At 41.4% G+C, this 21,356-nt stretch overlaps 1 long non-coding RNA gene across 1 annotated transcript in view; it reads right to left on the bottom strand.

Moving 5' to 3' along the window:
• The window catches only part of LOC147516427 (uncharacterized), a 58,415-nt gene extending 37,257 nt beyond the window's left edge, over positions 1 to 21,158 (bottom strand). The window contains exon 1 of the long non-coding RNA XR_015211028.1: positions 20,187 to 21,158. This is a non-coding gene — a long non-coding RNA (uncharacterized LOC147516427). The remainder of the gene's footprint in view (positions 1 to 20,186) is intronic.
• Between the last annotated feature and the right edge of the window lie 198 nt (positions 21,159 to 21,356).

The following is a 21,356-nucleotide window of genomic DNA, read 5'->3' as shown; positions in this document are numbered from 1 at the left end:
TCATTATCTAATTTAGATTTAACGTGAGTAGTGTGTAAAGCATATATATATTGGGCTTTGACTGTGGACTGTGGACTGTTTAATTGTGCTATGTTTTATGTTGTATGCTATATGGACAATGTAGTAATAAAATGCTGTGGAAGATTGTATAAACTTGGTTGTCATTATCTAAGAAAAGATTTGACATTTATGTTGTGCATTTTTTGACGCGTGGCGATATTGAGATGTTAGGAGACATTATATTCCTAATACGCTTATAATAAAATGTATGTGATACGTTGAAGCAATTGTGACATGATATAATATGTTGGGATATATGTATTAATGCAATATCTTGGAGAAATTTATATAAACGCTGCATTATTATATATGTGAGATGCTACTATGAGGTAGTGTAGTATTGGTGAATATTTGCCCACCCGGGATTGTGGCTTAGTGCAATAATATATTGGTACGTGAAAGAATGAAAGTGGTTATGTGAAATAATTGAGATATTTCTAAATATTGTGGCTTAGTGCAATAAGGTAATTGACTGCACGTGATATAGTGGAATGATTATGAGTCATAGATGTATGACACTTGAATAAACTACGAACGAAAATCCTAGAACCTAGCTACCACAACTCATGTGATTGGCCCTTCCGGGCGTTTGAGTTAATCTGAATGGCCTTCGGGTAAGTAATGTGATTGGCCCTCCGGCGTTTGATAAAAGCTGAATGGCCCTCTGGCGTAACCCGAATAGTGGCTTGATTTTTCCGTTCGCAAAATAGAACGAGATGCGCAATATTTTATGCCGAATAGTGGCATTACTTACATAATGGCTTCCATGTGAGGATTTACCTGGTGTGCGGCATCCCGCTCAGGGTGGTTACGCACGGAGTGGTTCATTATGTAAGGGGAGGCATGTGGATGTACATGTTCCGCGTTGGGTAGCGATTGTGGTAGCCAGGGAAACTAGGTAAGACATAGATACGACGTGATTTTAGGGACACGCAAAGAAAGCCTTAAATAATATAATTATGGTAATATGTTGGTTATTTGTTTAGTTAGAACCTAAGGCGCCTCGATGGAGGAACTATATGCCTTATTTATTATACGTATAGTTTGTTGTATGGTTAGTGGGAAGTTAAGGCGCCTTAGTGGAGGAACTACCTGCCTTAGTTATTGAACTTAAGGATGTTGTATTAGTCGTGGAAAGTTAAGGCGCCTCGGTGGAGGAACTAACTGCCGTATGGTTTGTGTATATATTGGTATAAGTATATGTTGTATTTTAGGGCTACTCACACCAGCATTTTTATAATGCTGACCCGATTTGCATGTTTGCTTATCGGGTGTGTTCATTAAATGAACACAGTTGATAAGTCTTGACAGGTTTAGTGTTGAAGAAGATTGGTTGCTGCTTGTGGTTTGCGTTAGCGTTGCATCTCAGGATATGTTTTGTTTTCCCTCGAGGTGATATAGAGTTTCAGTCGAGACAAAGTTATTTGTATTTTCATTTGTAAATTTTTGTAATGAAGAGGACTTTTGTGTAAGTTAAAATTTTTATTGGTTTTTAATTATCTGCATATTTAAACTGTTTATGGGTTTTTGAAAGTTGAGAGTGCGTCACACCTCGGAGATCGAAGAGTCGGGAACAAATAATATTTTTCCGAATTCTGTCGAAATTCGGAGTGTGACATTGGGCTTCCCATATTCGCCCAGAACACACGGCCCAAGTCCGTCAATAAATGGATTATTCCACTAAAGGCCATTGTTGCACTACCGCCCTAATCCCAAATTATGTGTCAACGTTTATGGGCTCTATATTATATGCTTGTGGACCTCCCTGTGTTTAAGATATTAAATGTCCGTTGATTAAGTCAAGTTACTGACAACTACATTAATCAACTTCTTATGTCCTTGAGTAGTACCACTCAACCTTATTGTCATGTCGGATCAAATCCACCTGCAGGGTTTACATGACAATCCTTATGAGCTCCTCAAGGGGACATCATCAGCCGGACTTCTTGCGGGACACGAATTCCTTCTACAATCAACAGCACACCTTACATACAATGTCATTACCCAATCCATCGAGTTTGTTGATTCACAAATGAATCCCATTCATTGATGATTTGAAACAATGTACAATGCACATAAGTGCCCATTATTATATCCAGATTAGGAGGACAAGTATCCATAATAACATAGGCGTTTGTTCTATAGTCAGTATAAAGAGAAACAACCTCACTTAGTCCTGTTCAATACACACAAAGTGTACTAGTGTAATCCTATAGTCAAGATAGTGTAATCCTATCGCCCTCTTCAATTTCCTTCTATTTAGGAACTGTCTATATTAGTTCCTCACAACTTGGAGAACTGTCATACTTAGAGGCGGTCAACCACGTGCCTAGCACATGTCCACTAAACACTCATGCTAAGCACGAGATCACTTATTCACAGAACTGATCCGATAGTCCTCGTCTCATTCTGGACATCTATAGTCGTAGGTTATTTCCCATACACGTGTCATCTGTTCAATGATGGGAAATCCCCCTTACAGGAGGGGTGAGGGAGACCTCTCCGCTCATCTTGGAGGAGATTGAATTCTTGCCACGCCATTCACGCGACATGGGTAAGCGAAAGGCGGTCTCTTCTGACACGAGGGTCACAAAACGATCTAAAACTGTGGGTCGCTCTGCTTTTGGTTTGCGCCAGCAAACTGAAGGTGTGGTGTTCAAGAACCCGCGTTCAAGGGGTGGAGCCGACCTGGGCGCTCGCGATCGTCCTGTGGGAGGGAAGGGAAAAGATGTTGCTGGGGAGAGCTCTGGGGCTGGTGTGTTGGGGGAGCAGGATGGCGATTTGGGGGGAACCGTTCGAATTTGGGAAGACGACGGGAAGAAGGCGTCCGATAAAAGCGATCATTTGTAGCCTTGGGCCTGCACCCATAGCGAACTGTCTTTAGGAAGGTATTGTCTTGGATGGTGACAAGGAGATGCTGGAAGACCAAGATTTGGATAAGACTATGGAGACCATGGATATGGCTTGCTGTTTGGTAAGCTTTTACTATTCTCTGGTTCCTTTTCCTTTTAGTAATGGGAGTAACATGTATGTTTTTCTTGTAGTTTCTTACTGGGTATTATAAGTTGAAGCATACGGCCCGAGTTATGGAAACTATGAAAAATTATGTGGGCAAGATGAAGCAGGACCTGTTGAGCTTGCAACTCACTCGAGAGACTGAGAGGAAGGAACTGGTTGAATTGAGGAAGTCGCATCGGACACCGCTTGTGTCCAGAAGTCATTCTTTGGTCGGATTCGATGGTTGACTTTGCAAGAAAGGCGGGGGAATCGAAAGCACGCCAAGAAATGCAAGTCAGTTACTCATCATGCTCAGCAGACATATATATGACAGAGTGTGCCAAGATTACGCATTGCTAGAGAAAACGTACTTTGAATTGAAAGGAGAGCATGAACGTGGGGCTCTAGGTACGAGTGTGTTTGTCGTACCTGGAGATGCTAGTAATGCTCCGTCTACTAGTACTGCTCCTACTGACCGAGCTACCGCGCATGCTGAAGATAAGCATGTTACTCCTGATGCTTGACTATTGCTTCTGCATTTCCTCTTCCTTGGTGAGGTTTCTTTAAATGTTTTTCTATTTTGTGAATGGTTGTAAAACAATAAAACTGGTTTCCTGAGCTTGCCTGGGCAGTTCACTTCTTGAAATGGTTGGGGCTCAGCCCAAATATAGGTCTCCAACCAACGAGAAATGTTAAGGTTATGTAGCCCTCAACTCGAGTGAGCGTTTAGTCATTCAGAACGTTTAAGCTTTGTAGAGCGTTTTAGTTCGTAGATTTGTCAGCATTGGGATACTGCAGTTCATTAATGCTGAATAAAATGATATGGAAAATGCTAAGAGAAAGAATTCATGGAAATGGAATTTTTATTGATAAAATTTCTTTAGCAAGAAAGTATTCCAAGGACATGGAAGTGCTTGTCCATCTTGGGTTTTGATCCAATATGCTCCATTGCCAATGACTTGTTTCACTATATAAGGGCCTTCCCAAGTCGGTGCCAGTTTCAAGTCATCCTTAGTCTTTTTCAAGACTAGGTCGCCTGGTTAGAAACTGCGAGGGTTTACTTGCTTGTTGTATGTCTTCCTCAAAGTTTGTTGGTAGGATGCCACTTGAATGGCTGCTAGGTCACGTCGTTCTTCAAGTCGACTTCACGAGAAAGAATAGAGTCATTCTGTCCATATTCGACGATCTTCGATCGAGTCGTTGTAATTGTCAGCTCGGTAGGGATGACGGCCTCAGTACTGTAGCATAGTGAGAATGGTGACTCACTTGTACTAGAACGAGCTATCATTCTATGAGCCCATAGGATGTTTTCTAACTATATTGGCCACTGACTTTTGTTCTTTTCGATCTTCTTTTCCAAGTTCTCCAGAATTGCTTTGATACTAGCTTCTACTTGACCGTTGCTCTGAGCATACTGGGGAGTGGAGAATGCGTGAACTATCTTCCATTTGGCCAAAAAATCTTTGACTGTTTTTCTTTTGAACTGAGAGCCATTGTTCATTACCAATGTGTAGGGGAGGCCAAATCTGGTAATGATGTTGGTCCAAATGAAGTTTCTGACATTAAACTCTTTGACATGAGCCAAGGGAATCGCTTCCACCCATTTGGTGAAGTAGTATGTTGCAGCTAGGACGAACCGAAAGCTTATGCTCTTCTGTGGAATGAATGGACCATGATGTCCAAGCCCCACATGTGGAATGGCCAAGGGCTGACAATGTTGATCAGTTCACAAGCTGGATGAATGATGTTGTGGCCAAATATTTGGCACTTAATGCATTTGAGTACATACTTCTTGGCGTCGATCTGCATTCGTGGCCAGAAGTATCCTTGTGAGATCGCTTTGTGAGCCAGAGAGCGACCTCCTGCGTGGTTTCCACATTCTCCCTCATAGATTTTTACGAAAATTGCCTAACCCTGTTCTGGGCTTATGCACCTCAGATGGGGTCCTCCAGCGGATTTCCTAAAAAGTTTGTCGTTGATGAGGTAGTAGTGACTTGACTGATATTGAACTTGTCTAGCTTTTGGTCGATCTTTTGGTGATTTTCCGAGCTGGATGTAATTTATAAGAGGTTGCATCCATGTTTGACTCATCTGAGTTTCTGAGAGTGGGCATAGATCGGTAACTTCTAGGACGTGCTCATTTTGGTAAGCAGGTCAGTCGACTACCTCGATAAGTAGCTTCCTAGGGTCACAGTTCGGTGTTTGGGTCACGAGATAGGCCAAGCTGTCAGTGTGGCAATTCTCGTCCCGTAGGAAATGTTGTATGGTGACTCTTTTGAAAGACGGTAATAACTGATCTACAACTTGAAGGTACTTAGAAAGGTTACCTTCATTGGTGGTATACTCATGAGCGACCTGGCGAACGACCAGTTGTGAATCGCTAAAGACCTTGAGCTCCTGAACATCGAGCTTTAACGCCATACGGAGTCCCATGATCAGGGCTTCGTACTCTACTTCATTGTTGGAGGTTGTGAAATCGATGTGAACTGACTTTTCCACCATAGAGCCATTTGGTGACACTAGGACTATGCCGACTCCACTGCCCCCTGGATTGCTAGCTCCATCCACAAACAGTGACCATACCGATGGGTCTAGTTGTTTAGAAGTCGGGGCGTTCTCTTCTGGTTCCCAGTTCAGGTTGTCAACTGGGAAATCTATTAAGAAATCAGCAACGACCTGCCCCTTCTGAATGGTTCTTGGAGTGAATTCAATGTGGTGTTCACCGAGTTCTTCTGCCCATATTGCCATGCAAGTCGTCTTGTTGGCTTTGAGAAGTATCTTCTTTAGTGGTAGGTCGGTGAGCACCTTGATTGGGTGTGCTTGGAAGTATGGCCTAAACTTCCTTGCTAAATAAAGTAATGCCAGTATAGTTTTTTCAATGTGTGAGTAGTTCTTCTCGACTGGCAATATCATTTTGCTGGTGAAGTAGATCAGTTTCTCTGCATTCCGTTCTTCTTTGAAGAGAACTGAACTGATAGCGAAGTCCGAAACAGCTAGGTACAGCCCCAGCGTTTCACTGTCAATCAGTTTTGCCATCATAAGTGGTGTTGTGAGGTAGTCTTTGAGGGTGGAGAATGCCTGGTGGCATTGTTCGTTCTATGAGAACTGTTCGCCCTTCTTGAGAATTCGTAGAAATGGTCGGTATTTGTCTGACGCTCTCGATATGAATCGGTTTAAAGCTGCCACCATTCCTAACAATTTATGTATCTGCTTCTTTGTTTTTGGATTTGGCATATCCAAAAACGCTCGAATCTGGTCTGGGTTCGCTTCTATCCCTCGCTGAGATACTTGTTACCCCAGAAATTTCCCGAAGGAGACGCCGAAAAGGCATTTCTCTGGGTTGAGCTTCATATGAGTTCGCCTGAGTCTAGAGAACACTTGTATGAGATGATCTAAGTGATCTCCAGATTTTTTGCTTTTTATGACTATGTCGTCTATGTAAACTTCCATGGTGTCTCCTAATATGTCCTGGAACATTTTGGTGACCAATCGTTGGTAGGTCGCTCCAGCATTTTTTAGGCCGAACGGGAGGATGTTGTAACAGTAAATGACCTGTTCTGTTACAAACGATGTTTTCTCTTGGTATTCTTCGACCAGTAGGATCTAGTTGTAGCCACTGTAGGCGTCCATGAATGACATGAGTTCGTGGCCAGCAGTTTGGTCTACGAGTTGGTCGATTCTTAGTAAAGGGAAGCTGTCTTTCGGGGTTTCTTGGTTGACATTGGTAAAGTCGACACATAGGCGAACTGTGTTGTTCTTTTTTGGCACTGCTACTATGTTGGCAATCCATTCAGGGTATTCCACCTCTCTAATGAAGCCTACTTTTTTTAGATTGTCAATCTCGTCGTTTATTGCTTTTCTGAACCTAAGAGATAGTTTCCTAGGTCGTTGGCGAACTGGCTTTGCATCAAGATTAACATTTAACTTATAGCATGCAATATTGGGATCAATTCCTGGCACATTGATATACGACCAAGCAAAAACATCTTTATTTAATAATAAAAAGCTTACAAGTTGTGCCTTGAGAGTAGGATCAAGGTTAGCTCCTACATAAACAAACTTGGGGTCGTCCTCAGTTCCTAGGTTGACTTTTTCGTTTATCTCGGTCTGAGTAACGGCTTCAGTGGGCTGAGCGACCTCTGGGGTCTTGGTCTCTTGCGGTGTCTCTTTCACTTGAAGGGGTGGGGTGACTTTTGGGGTCTGGACTTCGGGAGGGACGTTTTTGACTGATCCCCTAGTGAGGTTGCTGTGGGGGGTGTTGATCAAAATCTTGACCTCAGAGATGAAGTCTTCTGCCAGCTTGGTTTTGACAATCTCGCCTTTGTTTTTGAGTGAAGCCCTAGTGGGTTTGCTAACTGAGTGGATCTAATTACAGTTGTGAGCATCGAGTTGTTTGATGCGGAGCTCCATCATGCCTCTGGGGTCGGGGAAACACAACACTTGATGAAGTGTTGATGGGACTGCTTGCATCTTGTGGATCCAACAACATCCTAGTATAGCAGTATAGGACGAGTTGACATCCAGAACGTTGAAGCGTGTGTTGATGCTGACTTTGTCTTTATGCGATCCTATCGAGATAGGTAGAATGATGTCACCTATTGGATCAACTCGTGATCCATTAAAGCCATATAGGGGGCCTATTGGATCGACTATAACTGATTTGGGCAAGTTCATCTCTTTTAGAGTATGATAGAATAGGATATCGCACGAACTGCCTGGATCGATCAGGACGCGTTTGATAGTCCAGTCGCTGATTTTGACGTGGACTACCAAGGCATCATTATGTGGGAGGCACACCTTGTTGAGGTCGGCTTCAGTGAAGGTGATGTCTCCTGAGCTGCGGACATTTGTGCATGGGATGGGGGCCGCTTGTGAGGAGAACTGGTAGACTTCGTGTAGGGCACCCACTCGTCTCCTTTTCTCTCTGGAGGACGTGACCAAGTCATCTTGGAAGGTGATCATGTTAATGGTTCTATTGGTGTCTCTCTCAGAGGAGTGCTGACGACGCTCGTGATGCAATCGCTCCTTTGAACGTCCTCTTGCATGAGAACGAGCTCGGTTGATTGGGCGTGGTGGAGTTCGGCTTTGCTCTCTGCGAGCCATGAGTTTGTGACGCAGGTCGCCATCGGGTATATCAGTACAATGTTTGAGATGCCCTGCCTCGATGAGGTCTTGAAGGTAGTACTTGAGCACCCCACATTCGTTGGTCTCATGGCATTTTGCTTTATGGAAAGCGCAGTACAGCTTCCCTAGTGTGTCCTCTGGCCGTTTTACCTCAGGTCGGTAATAGGTCGTGTTTTTTATTTTCTCCAATATGTAACTTGGAGATCTTGTAAGCACAGCGAACTCTCTTTTGGTTTGGTTTCGGTTGTTGGTCTGCTAACCCTGTTGCCTGGGTCATTTGTTGGAAGATGGGGCGTTATCTGAGATCGCCGCGACCTCACCTGCAGTCTTTAGCCTTTCTTTTTCATTACCTTCAGCAAGCTTGATGTACTTCTCCACGCGTGAGTACAGTTCGGCCAGTGTTTCAGGGTGCTCTTTCATGAGTGACCTGGACAGATCAGTGTTTTTCCTGATCGCATTTGAGAAGGCTACTGTGGCGAATGACTCCTTAAGGCCGCTCTCCATGGACAGTAGTTCTGTCTTGAAACGTTAAAGGAAGGTGCGAATTGGATCGTCACTCTTCTGAGACAATTGGAAGAGTGAATTGAGGTCGGCTATCTTACGTCTGTTGTGGACGTACTGGCTAGTGAACTAGTCAGTGAGCTTTTCGAAGCTGTCGATTGAGTTTAGTCCTAGCAAGTAGAACCAGTCGAAAGCTCCGTCTTTTAAGCTTGCTGGGAACAAGCGACATTGCAGGTGGTCGAACTCCTGCGCACTGTAGAGTGCAAGGCTCTGAATGTAGCGAGCTACGTGCTAACCAGGGCACGTGCTGCCGTCATACATTGAGAACCGAGGTTGAATGAAATATTGAAGGGAGGATTTATTGAGTACTTCGAGCGTGAAAGGTGATGCCCGATACGTCTTCAGCATCTTATGGACAACCTGAGTGGCGTCCTTCTTCCCATTGCTCTGTTTGATCCGCTGGGAGAGGTTGTTGATCTGCTAGTTGACCTCATTGATCCCGTCCTCAGCGGTAACCCCATTCGGGTTCTAAGATTCGGGTTTTGAGAGCGGCGTTCTCCTGTCGGAGGTGGGTGATGTTGTTGTTCATGGTTTCCATCTGGGTAGCTATAGCCTTTATTTGATCTTGGAGGCTATTCATGCTTCGTGGGCTTGAAAATTGGTGATTCTAGGAAGATGGTTAGAAGCACTGTAAGTTTTTAGTAGATGAACTTTCAAGAAATTCGGTCCCCACATTCGGCGCCAATGTAAAGGTTATATTTCGTCTAACCTTACAAGTGTTGGTAATTCAGAGGTGATAGAATGGATTATTAGGATTGACCGAGTTCGTATGGACGAACTGCCTACATATCAAGTTCTCTTTCTGGGGGAACCTTGAATCAGGTCAGGTCAGATCCAGGTCTTCAAGTCACTTCCGAGCCATGATGATGAGTTATTACGAAGCGCGTCTGAAGCTCTGGTCTTGATGGTAGTAATAAAGACATACATTACCGACCGTTAAGGTGAGTGAGAGTCTGGGAGATCGCTACCATGAGAGGTCATTCGTGTGTAGTGAGTCACTATGAAGCGAGCTTGTGTGACGAAGACTTCCAAGTCGGTTGACTACATATTAGTTAGATCGATTGCCCTAGTTGAGTCGCTATGAAGCAAGCTATGAGGATGAGGATCGAAGGTCGATCTGCATTCATGTTTGTGCTGGACACGTGCTTGATATTCATTGGATGTGAATATTACTCCCTCACAGTCGTCTGAAAGCACTATCCTTTGTTCTACGAATATCTCTTTCCTTAAGATTGTTAGTATAGTTGTATTTAAACAGCAACTAGAGTAGAACAAAAGGAACAGTAGACGAATAGTGAACAACCAAGGCGTTGATATGACTATCCTTAAGGAAAGATTTCGCCCCTTTCACTGGTGCAGAAAGGCTAAAATGGCGTCTTCTCTTTACAGGATTCAATTGTTACAGAAGGCTGGTTTTGCATTAATCAAACTTCTCTCTAGAACGGCGTAATAACTCTCTTTGGTGGCTGACAGTCAGAAGAGAAGGAGAAGCTTGGGTTTTGTTTGTGCGAGATCTATTTCTGTAAGTATATTTTATCTAGACGCACATTCCTGGTTATATAGAGAGTCACAGTCGGTTTCCAGAAACAAAATAGGAAACCTATTGGAAACAGAAATCCGAAACTTGCTCCAAAAGTAAAACAAGTTTAGGCAATAGAGGACTATCTTCCAAACATAAAAATGGAGAGAACACTCAATGTTCACCACCTCCACTTTGTTCACTCTTAAGTAGATTGAAATACAACAAAGAGATTCTAACACATTCTTCAGAAATGAATGGAAAACAATTTCAGGTTAGTCTTTATTTTCTCTAATATCATTGTGGTAATCAAGGATGATTCACTAATGATTCACTAAAGTATTAAAAGGATGGAAGAAAGATAATTTGTATTGATCAAAAGTTTACACACTCACTCACTCTCACTTTGGTTTTACAATCTTTTTGTGGGGAAGAAACATATTAAATCTTCTTTCTCCTGTTCTGGTCTTTATATAGTCCTTCAAGTTAGCTCTCCTCCAATCAAATCTTTTTTCTCTTAGGAGGCATCTTGAAACTAAACACTGATCTCACAAACAAATCTTCCTCGATACGATTCGCTCACCGAAGAAAAAATCAGTTGATGATTCTTTCTCGATGAACAAACGGCACCAATGTGGTAATCAATGATGATTCACTAATGATCAGCAATGATTCACTAAAGTATTCAAGGATGGAAGAAAGATAATTTGTATTGATCAAGAGTTTACACACTCACTCACTCTCGCTCTGGTTTTATAATATTTTTGTGGGGAAGAAACATAATAATTCTTCTTTCTCCTGTTATGGTCTTTATATAGTTCTTCAAGTTAGCTATCCTCCAATCAGGTGCTAACATGTGTCCATCCTCTTCTTTTCCACTTTTCTTCCCGCTCATACCTGCAACATTCAACTTATAGGTCGATATATCTTTATATTAACTAAACTGAAATATCAACTAACGATATTTGCCCACGACAATCATATCGTTTTTCACCTCTTCACCAACTTATTCTGCAAATTGGAATTTATGATGAGTATTAGTTGGAACACATAACGTGTAAATGCTGATTTATCCTAGGTAAAAAAATAAAACTAGTCTCCACTCATGCTTAACATGGATGTATGTTGGAAACCTTTAGTCTACACAATCTCTCCATAGCCATTTAAACGAGCTTTGGCACTGAGTGGCAAGTGTAACTGTTACTACTTACTAGATTAACTGCTAAGCAGTTGGGAGTGAGCAGAGCTTGGGGAGAGAGAGAGAGGAGTTTTTTAGGAGGAAGAGTTTGGGCGAAGAAGAAGATGAGAGTGTTAAGGTAAAACCGAGACAGATAGACCGACACACGTGGGTCAAGTTACATTTTGTACCCCCCCCCCCTAGGCCCAAGAACCGTTCGCTCTGCTCACTCGACAAGACATTCGTATGTGAAACAATGACCAAGTCAAGTCCAACTAGTTATTGAGTATGTATTTCTTTTATTGGAAGCCGGATGAGATAGGCTGTCTTATGGTATAATATGCAAGTTGAAGCCAAATCAAACTTGAAGAAAGCTTAACGCAGACTGAGTTGGTGGTAATTGTTTAACTTGACTCTCAGTGAAGTTGAGAGCCTCTCCTGCAGGCGATAGCAGAGCTCTCCTCTTTCTTCTTCTTGATTGTTTTGCTTCTTGCTATTCTAACTTTTTTTTTCTCATCTACCCCCCCCCCCCCCCCTCTCTCCACAACTCTCTCTTTCATATATTAAGTGTTCTTAGGGTAACAAGCTTTTCTGAGACAAAGAAAGAAGGAAACAATATGATGAATTCCTCATAAATAGAGGTTGTTCATCCTGGAGATAGCAGCAATAATAGCCAGATCGAGGTTCTACAACAGAATATCAAAAATCTGTTCTTTACTAAAAAAACATCAAGTATAGAGATCAATTGTATCAATATAGAAGAGCCTGTCAACAAAGAACTTACTTTGGTAGGGAAAATGTATGGTGGATATCCCATGAAGCTGGAGGAAGTAGGGGAAGATTTACACAGGGTATGGCAAACAAAAGGAAGGATAAATCTAGAACGGATTGATAGAGAACATGTTAAAATCAGTTTTGAGGAAATACAGGAATGCAAACATGTGCTCAATAATGGCCCTTGGATGTTGGAAGGGCACATATTCTCGGTAAAGAAATGGGCCGGAGACAGGAGGTTGGAAGAATACCATTTTGACTTTGTTAAGTTCTGGATACATATATGGGACCTCCCAAAAGAAAGGATTAACAAGGCCAATGTTTGGAAGATTGGAGCGAACTTGGGGATGGTGAAGGAAGCAGATATATCCTGCCCACCAGAATTCAATCAACCAGTAGCTCAAGTCCGCGTAGAAATGGATATCAAAGAAAGGCTACAGAAGGATCAAAAGGTCAAGCTAGAGACAGGGGAAGAGTTAGTGGTCAGGCTAAAGTATGAGAAGTTGGAGGTGTTCTGCTATTTCTGTGGTATCATTGGTCATGACCAATATGCCTGCCGGATACGCAATCAACAAAAGATATCAAACCGCATTTTACGAGCTAGATGAAAGCAAATAAGTTCTTCAATGGGACAACTTTTTCTGGCAAACAATCCATTACTATTGCTGGCATACCAACAAAACTTTGGTTTGAAGAAACGCTAGCGCCAGAAAGGGAGAAATGGGAGTTTGGTGGCCGGAAAAACTATGCACGAGAAAAAAAGGACAGATGGCTCATGATAAACGATAAAAAGATAAAGTTTACCTACGAAATGAACGATAAAACTCAAAACGTAAGTAAACTTAAACTTAATTACGTTGCTAAATTTATCAAAGATTGTTCTACTCTCTATCTATTGAACAGATATAGTGGAGTAGGAAGTTCGTTCCACTCCTAGTCCTTCCGCATGTTGTGTTTTCTAGTCTAATTACTCTACTCTAAGTCTAATGAGAGATTTCTGAAATGATAACTAGACTACGATGCAACTACCCACAAGATGCAACTAGTCGACTCTTTAAACAACTATGGGAATACTACTACGTCGATTCTATGATAAGGAGTTAGAGGGGATTGATTCCACCTTAGCTCAACTTAATCCACTAACTAATTAATCGTAAGAATCCGAATTGAATCGCCCATGAGAATAATGCAGTTATTCCTAATCCCTAATTACACATGGCATTTATACCAATTCATAACTAGCATGTGAACGATTACACCCATTCTCATGGTGAACTAATCATTTCTAGAGTGGAAAGGAAATTACGACGACTCTACGATAATCGGAATAAAGCTTTCATCAAGGCTTCTCAACCCCCTCTAATGGAGGTTTAGCCGAGAATCATCACGCTATCATTCCCAATCAAATTCGAACAAGACATGATATAAAGATTAAAACTTTGCTTATTTAAACTCAAATGGAAACTACTCATGCAAAAATCTATTCAATCTAATAAAGACAAATAATTGAATCTAAGAATTGAACTAAATAAGTAAATGGAAAATAAAACTAGATTACCAAGAACACTATTTTATTAATCTAATGAATAATAAAACAATGATTCAAATACTAAATTAATAATCTACTTTGTTCTAAAGTAATTAATTAAACATGAAACTAGATCTAAAACAAGATATGAAAAACTAATTAATTAACTAATTGAAATTCTAAAACTAAGTTCTAAAACTAATTAATGGAGGCTAACTAATCCAATTTTTAATCTAAGTCTAACTATCTACCATTAACAAAGAGCTAAGCTTTTGTTTTTATATGTTTCAGATCCAAAAATCGTGCATGGGCTTGGAGCCATGTTTTGGGCCAGAGAATTAGGCCCAAAACCCAATTCTTTCAGTCCAAAAAGGCCTCTTCAGCTACAGTTGGCTTCAATAAACTTTTCGTCCACTTCTGCTCCTCTGATTGGGTCAAGGCTTAGACCATTGAAAAACTCTTTCTGAGCTGGTCGTTTTGACATAAGGTAGGCCCAATTCCGAGGTCTGAGTCCAAAGATACGGCCTTCGGAAGTTCTGCTGACTTTATGTGTTGTTTCTGCCCGCGTCGACTTTTCAGCTTTTGAACGGGCTTTACGAAGGCTTTGTCTTCTTGAATCTTGGCCTTTAATCACAGAACTCCTTAGCAACCAACCATTGCTCCTTTATCTCATCAAAGTGGCACATTTCTGCACATAATTGACTTTGAAGCCTGAAACGCATAAAAACACGTAATCAGTATTAACTCTTAATTATTACTCACATAATTGGTCTAAAAGTATGACTATTACAGGGTTAAAACTACAGTTTTGGGCTCTTATCAGCTCAGATCCACGACAGTTGACACAGGTGAGGGAAGAGACAAAACCAAGGTAATAGAGGTAGGGCACACAGCAACAGACGCAACGGCTAACCCAACGGAAAGAAATCAAACGGTCATATCTGATAAAGAGCCTAGCCCAATAGAAAAGCAGGGTACTGGATCTCAGGCCCAAAGATCAGGATGGGAGGCACATGGTCCTGGACCAGAAGCTGAAAATGGAAGGAAGAAACAACAAAGTCCAACATATAACCCTATGGGCCTAGACATGGATATGGTGGACAAAGGAGTTTCATTGGGCTTTGTAGTTTTTGGAAGGACCTGGAACACCGAGATGGAAGGGTCTCTTGCCAGCCCAATAGAATATTCGGGAACCCACTATGAAAAATATCAAGAAGGGGGGTTGAGCGACAGGTGCACCTTGAGTAGGTCAGATGATACCAAAGGTTGTGGCCGACCTAAAGCCCAGATTGATTGTCCAACAACCACACAAGAGAGTTCAGGTTCCAAGGATGGTGTCTCGAGCTGCATAAGAAGTCAACAAGGAACTACATAGAGAAAACCAAATGATTCCTCTTCATCGATCCCTCAACAATGCTACACGTGGAAGAGATTTCAAAATCATGGCTTCCCGAGGAAAAAAGGATAAGGGTTCTAGATCTGAGTTTAAAGCAAGGCTAGAAAGTGCAAATAAGGAAAAAGGAGAGGAGACTATGAAAAGGGAAAAAAGAAAACTCTGTCTCAGTGAGGAAGAGAAAGGAGAGATGGTTATGAATGGGGGAGATGGATGGGTAAGAAGAAGTAAAAGGGTGATTGAGCAATGTTCTAAGAAAGCTAAGAAAATTACAGCTGAAATGAGGAGCAAAGGGAAAGGTCATCTGTTGATACCAACGAACGCTCGCATAGTTCATATTTCGAGCGATTCAACAGAATCACATGCTTCGAAGGAGCAGCTGGAGGAAGACTCAGCCACAGATCCTACACCAATAGAATCTGAAGGTATGAACGACTGATAAACTGAATCTGGGGTATCTGAAGAACGGAATGGTGGTAATCAAGCCCATGGAAGTGTATTACTCGAATGAAGACGATGAGCTTGAAAATGAGTTGGAAAACCAAATCCAGCATGAAATGGTGGGATATGAAGCAGATGGTGAGAATTCAACATATCAACCACAACCTCTAGCCATGGATGACTCAACAATGGTTCGTAGTGTCCAATATCATGGTCAGGTAGAGGAAAAGGAAGGAGGGACAAGGGTTCAGGATTATGCTGGACAAAGCACTTCAGGGATACAACAGAGTCTTGATTAATAGCACAATATGGGGGTTTCATACAGTGGAGGTCTGTCTTCTCCTCCAGGGTTCGCAGTAGCTGTCCCATTATAGCTGCCTTGGTATCCATGACAATCCACGCCTGGAATTGTCGAGGGATAGGTATCACCACGATAGTTCAACAACTAAAGGACGTGATTGGTAGGTTTAATATAGATATAGTCTGTTTGTCTGAAACAAAAGCTAGCAAGGAAAGTATTGGACGTCTGAGTAAGCAACTTAAGCTCAATGGGCATTTTGCGATTCCAGCTATTGCCCGGAGTGGAGGTTTGGCAGTGCTTTGGAGAGAAGGAGTGGATCTGGAGATACTTGGGGCATCACGGAACCAAGTCACAGGTAAAATCATTAATTATTTTAGTACTGAGGCTTGGTTTTTTTCTTTTGTGTATGGTGAACCTGCTGCTCACAATAGGAATAAAGTGTGGAATGAATTGAGGGAATTAGCCCCTTTGATCCCTGGACCCTGGTGTCTGTTTGGTGATTTTAATGCTATTACTCAGTTGAATGAGAAGATTGGAGGGAGAAGTAAAATCACTAAAAGTATGAATGATTTCAATAACATTATAAATGATCTTAGCCACCGGATTTGGGCTTCAAAGGCCCTAAGTTCACTTAGAGTAATAATAGGAGACCTGGAGATCATGTTTTAGAAAGGTTAGAAAAAGCTTTAGCCTCCCCTGAGGGACTAACTCTTTTCCCTCATGCCCTAGTACAAACTTTTGCTAATTCTTCATCTGATCATATTTCTTTAATCATAAATCTAGATAAAAAAAGAAAAACAGAACCCTAGACCTTTTAAGTTTTTCATATGTGGTTAACTGATGATACTTGAAGACCTGTTATTGATAATGCCTGGAATGCTATCACTCATGATCTTCCTGATAGCAATCTCATTCATAAGCTTAATAGAACTAGGAAATATCTTACCATATGGAATAAATATGTTTTTGGTAACATTTTTTCTAACATCAAGGCTACACAAAAGAAACTGGATAGGGTCTTGTCTATGCCTTTTTCCATTGATAATTATAATAAAGCCAAGATTTTTGAAAGATATTCTGCTGGGGTGGTATGAAAAGGAGGAGAATTTTTGGAAGCAAAAATCCTCTACTGATTGGATTAAAGATGGAGGTAAGAATACCAAGTTCTATCATCTATCCACCATCTGTAGGAGAAGGAAAAACAAAATAGAAAAGATCAAGGATGATGATGGAAATTGGAAAGAAGGTAGAACTGAAGTAGGAACCTCTCTAAATCACTACTTTACTGAGATTTTCACTTCAGATCAACCTGAAAGGGATTACCATATTTTGGAACTGTTCCAAAGTAGTGTGAGTGAGAGGGAAAATGAGATTCTCACTAGCGTACCTGATAAGGATGATATTTGGAAAGTGGTCAATAAGATGGGCAACCTCAAATCTCCTGGACCTGATAGGTTTCAAGGGGTGTTCTATAAGAAATGTTTGGATATTGTAGGGCCCTCTGTGGGTTCCTTTGTGCAGGATTTCTTCACATTTGGGTACCTTAATCCTCAGTTCAATGAGACCTACATTGCCTTGATTCCCAAGGTTGTGAATATTGACCATGCTTCTAAATTTCGACCTATCAGCCTATGTAACTTTGGGTACAAAATTGTATCTAAGATTCTTGCAAACAGGCTAAAAGGTCTTATGAATAGAATTGTGTCTCCTTTTCAAGGGGCATTCATTAAAGGTAGAAGTATTGGGGACAATGTAGGCTTTGCCTGTGAGGTGTTCCATAATATGAAAAATATGAAAAATAAAAATGAGGGTTGGTGTGCTCTTAAGATGGACATGGACAAGGCCTATGACAAGGTTGAATGGGCCTTTGTTGATAACATTTTTGAAAAACTTGGGTTCAATCATAAGTGGAGAAGTATGATACAACAATGCCTTTCCACAGTGTCTTTCCAGGTCATGCTCAATGGCTCTCCTCTAGAGAAGTTTATCCCTGAGAGAGGGTTGAGACAAGGGGATCCTCTATCCCCATATCTCTTTATTTTGGTCTCTGAGGCTCTCTCTAGGATGATTGCGAGAGCTGAGCTGCATGGTGTCAAGATAAGGAGAAACTCTCCAGCTCTTACCCATTTGCTCTATGTAGATTACTTAATTCTGTTCACAAGAGCAAACCTTGCTAAAAGTGGTCATCTAAAGAAGATTCTAGATGAGTATTGCAATGCCTCTGGGTGAAAATAAATTTTGATAAATCTAGTGTGTTCTTTAGTAGAAATGACAAATATAGGCAGAAAATAAAGCTCAAACGTTTTTGGAGAATGAGGAACTTTTATTTAAAAGAAAAGTATCTAGGGGTTTCTATTATGCTGTCTAGGAAAAAGACTGAGGACTTTGATTTTTTGGTGGATAGAATCCATAGAAAAGTCAAAGGTTGGAAAGCTAAGGTGTTGTCTCAAGCTGGGAGAACTACTTTTATCCAAATTGTGATCCAGGCCACTCCCCTATATGTCATGTCTACTTATTTGTTGTCATTGGCCACATGCAATAAGATAGATAAGACATGTAGGGATTTCTGGTGGAATGGAATAGAAAATTCAAAAAGTGTTCACACCATTGGGTGGGAACAAATTTGTAAGACCAAACTTGAAGGAGGTTTGGGCCTCAGAAAGACAAGGGATATGAATGTGGCGATGTTAGCTAAGCTTCCTTGGAAGGCAGCTACAGACATACATTCTATGTGGACTAGAACTATGTTTAGCATATATGGCAAGAAATGGATTGGAGATGTGGAAAAACCACCTGACCAAGCCTCTTACTTTTGGAAGGGTATCCACAAAATTTTCAACTCCATCAGTGGAGGCCTGATATGGAGAATAGGAAAGGGTACCACCATCTCCATTCTAAAGGATCCTTGGCTCAGGTGTTTGAATGAACTGTGACTCTAGAAGAATTGGGAGTGGTGGATAACACTCTGTCCAACCTTCATGTTTCATATCTCTTTCTGACAGATTGTAGTGGATGGGATCTAGTCAAACTCAATCAATATTTCCATCCTTTCATAAGTCAGAGAATTCAGGAGGTAGTTGTTAGACTTGCCTCTGAATCTGCTGACAAAATGATACGGCCTATGGAGAAGTTTGGGAGGCTTACAGTTAAGTCTGCATATGAGTTTCTGAATAAAAAGAAAGCTGAGATGGGCCAAAGCTCTAGTGCAAACTACACAGCTATAAAACAGCTTTGAGCAACCCCTCTGCCTTCTTATATGTAGATGTTCATTTAGAAGCTATATATGTATGTGCTGCCTATGGGAGATAAGTTGGCAGAAAAGAAAATGAAGGAGGACTTCTCATGTCTTTTTTGCAATAGAGAACTGGAAACTGCAGAGCATTTGTTCTTCACTTGTGACTGGACTAGAGCAGTCTGGTTTAGCTCGCAAGTGGGACTGAGAATCAATAGGAAACACCAGCACCCAAGCTTGAAGGAGAGGCTAGATTTGTACCTGTCTTGGTGCCATAGCAAGAATACTGAGCTATGCTTGGCTGGGACTCACATCATGTACCTGCTCCAACACATATATATGGAGTTCCAGAAATGAGGTCAAATTTGAAAAAAGAAAGGCAAATAGGGACCGCATCATCAGACAGAGCAAAGGATTGGCAGACAAGTGCTATGATGCATACAGAGAAGCTTTCTCTAACTCTCGAGTTTCAATTTTTTTTTTCGATAACCACTCTCGAGTTTCAATTAGTATTTCTAATGAAACTATTGATAAACTATTTCCTGAAATCCCAAATGAAAGCATTGTGATTAGATTTGATGCCTCTTTTACCAGGAATACAAGATAGGCTGGAGCTGGAGCAATAGCAAGTAATAGTGAAGGGGACATTGTTGGAGCAGCAGTTAGGAGATTCACGGCTCATGAGGTCGAGGAAGCAGAGATGGGAGCAGTAGAAGTTGCTGCACTTTTGGCAAAGCAGCTTAGATATAATTACTATGTGTTGGAGGGTGATAATACGGAGGTGATGAAGGTGCTTCAAGGATCAGAATGCAAATGGTCATTGGAATCGCTGAAGACCTCTATAAACTCTATTGTCTTGGTTTTTAGTTCATGTACTTTTAATTGGATCAGTAGGATTTCAAATGGGGATGCAGACTTACTAGCTAGATGGGCAAACCATCAGCTTGGAAATTCTGATCTTCCGAAGTGTATGGTTGACAATTCATGTGTTCCAGTTTACCTGTAGGTGATAATATATAAGCTTAGTAATTTAGCATCGAAAAAAAAAAAAAAACTGAGTTGGTGAGTGTATTTTGTACCTTTATTATTTGCCAACGGTCTGATGTTAAACACACTTAAACACCCTGACTCCAGCTTAAGCATACTTCATAAATCAAAATAAAACATTACTGTGCTCTCATTGTAACAGAAAGTTTAAGATTCTATATTCATAGGTACATTTTCTCTGAGTCTTACCTTTACTTGTTTCTAATATTTTTCGTGAACAGGGGATTCTCTACCGTGTGGTGAAAAGTAATCTTGTGTTAGCAGAGTTTGGTGATGATTTTCATCGGCAGCATTCTTCGACACGCAGATTTGATGTTAGCTTCTCATTCAATAGAGTCTGCTTAAAACGTTGTCACCAAGCAGTCGCATCAGCAACTGACCCTTTGTTTCGCAACTTTCTCTTCCCTAGCCAGAAAAGTAGGATTAGTTGGGCCAGTCCTAGTGTCATCCCTTCCCACCGAAACCTCAACAAGGACCAGGTCTCTGCAGTATGCAGTATATTAAGTCTCAACGCTTTTCCACTTTTCCTAGTTGTAGGCCAGCTCTCTGTCTATATTACGGGAAGGCTGTCAAGTACAGGATCTGCTGTTTGAGAAAAGAGACTATGGGCAACTGGTTTGGTAATTCGAGAAGCAGTCCTCCAAATTTGCAGAAAGTCTCCTGGTTGCCGAACCCTTATAAGTGCTCCTACCAATAGCATATGTGAAGTGCTGATGAAAATCTTGATGGAAGAGTCGAAGAGATTCATGAATCTGAAATTTTTCGAGCTAACGCTGCCTTTCAAGAGATCGATGGTGTACCCTATGAAATCCTTCCGTTGTTCCCTTATAACAGAGAGTGTTTTACATGTCCACCACTCCCAGAGCTCCGCAGATTTAAGGTGGTACTATCAACATTTCTGAGTAGTTTTCGGCTACACAATGAAGGCATAGCTTCCGGCCATTTTAGTCATATTTTTCTGGTCGATGCTTCTTCCATCACTGAACCAGAGACAATGGTGGCTCTTGCAAATCTTGCTGATGAAAAAACAGTAGTTGTAGTGAGTGGTGCTACTATACTAACGACTGCTCAGGGTGGGTTCGAGCAGATATTGCTCGAAATTCTGGATTGAAAATATCTTATTTTCAGAGGCTTTTAGAAACCACGCCATACCGTAACCTTGATCCTATGTTTGTTGCGTGTGTTAAAGACAATATGGGAGA

Source organism: Coptis chinensis, chromosome 2 (assembly GCF_015680905.1).
Source record: "Coptis chinensis isolate HL-2020 chromosome 2, ASM1568090v1, whole genome shotgun sequence".
Classification (NCBI taxonomy): Eukaryota; Viridiplantae; Streptophyta; class Magnoliopsida; order Ranunculales; family Ranunculaceae; genus Coptis; species Coptis chinensis.
Note: the sequence above shows the minus strand (reverse complement) of the source record. Positions and strands in the feature narration are given on the sequence as shown.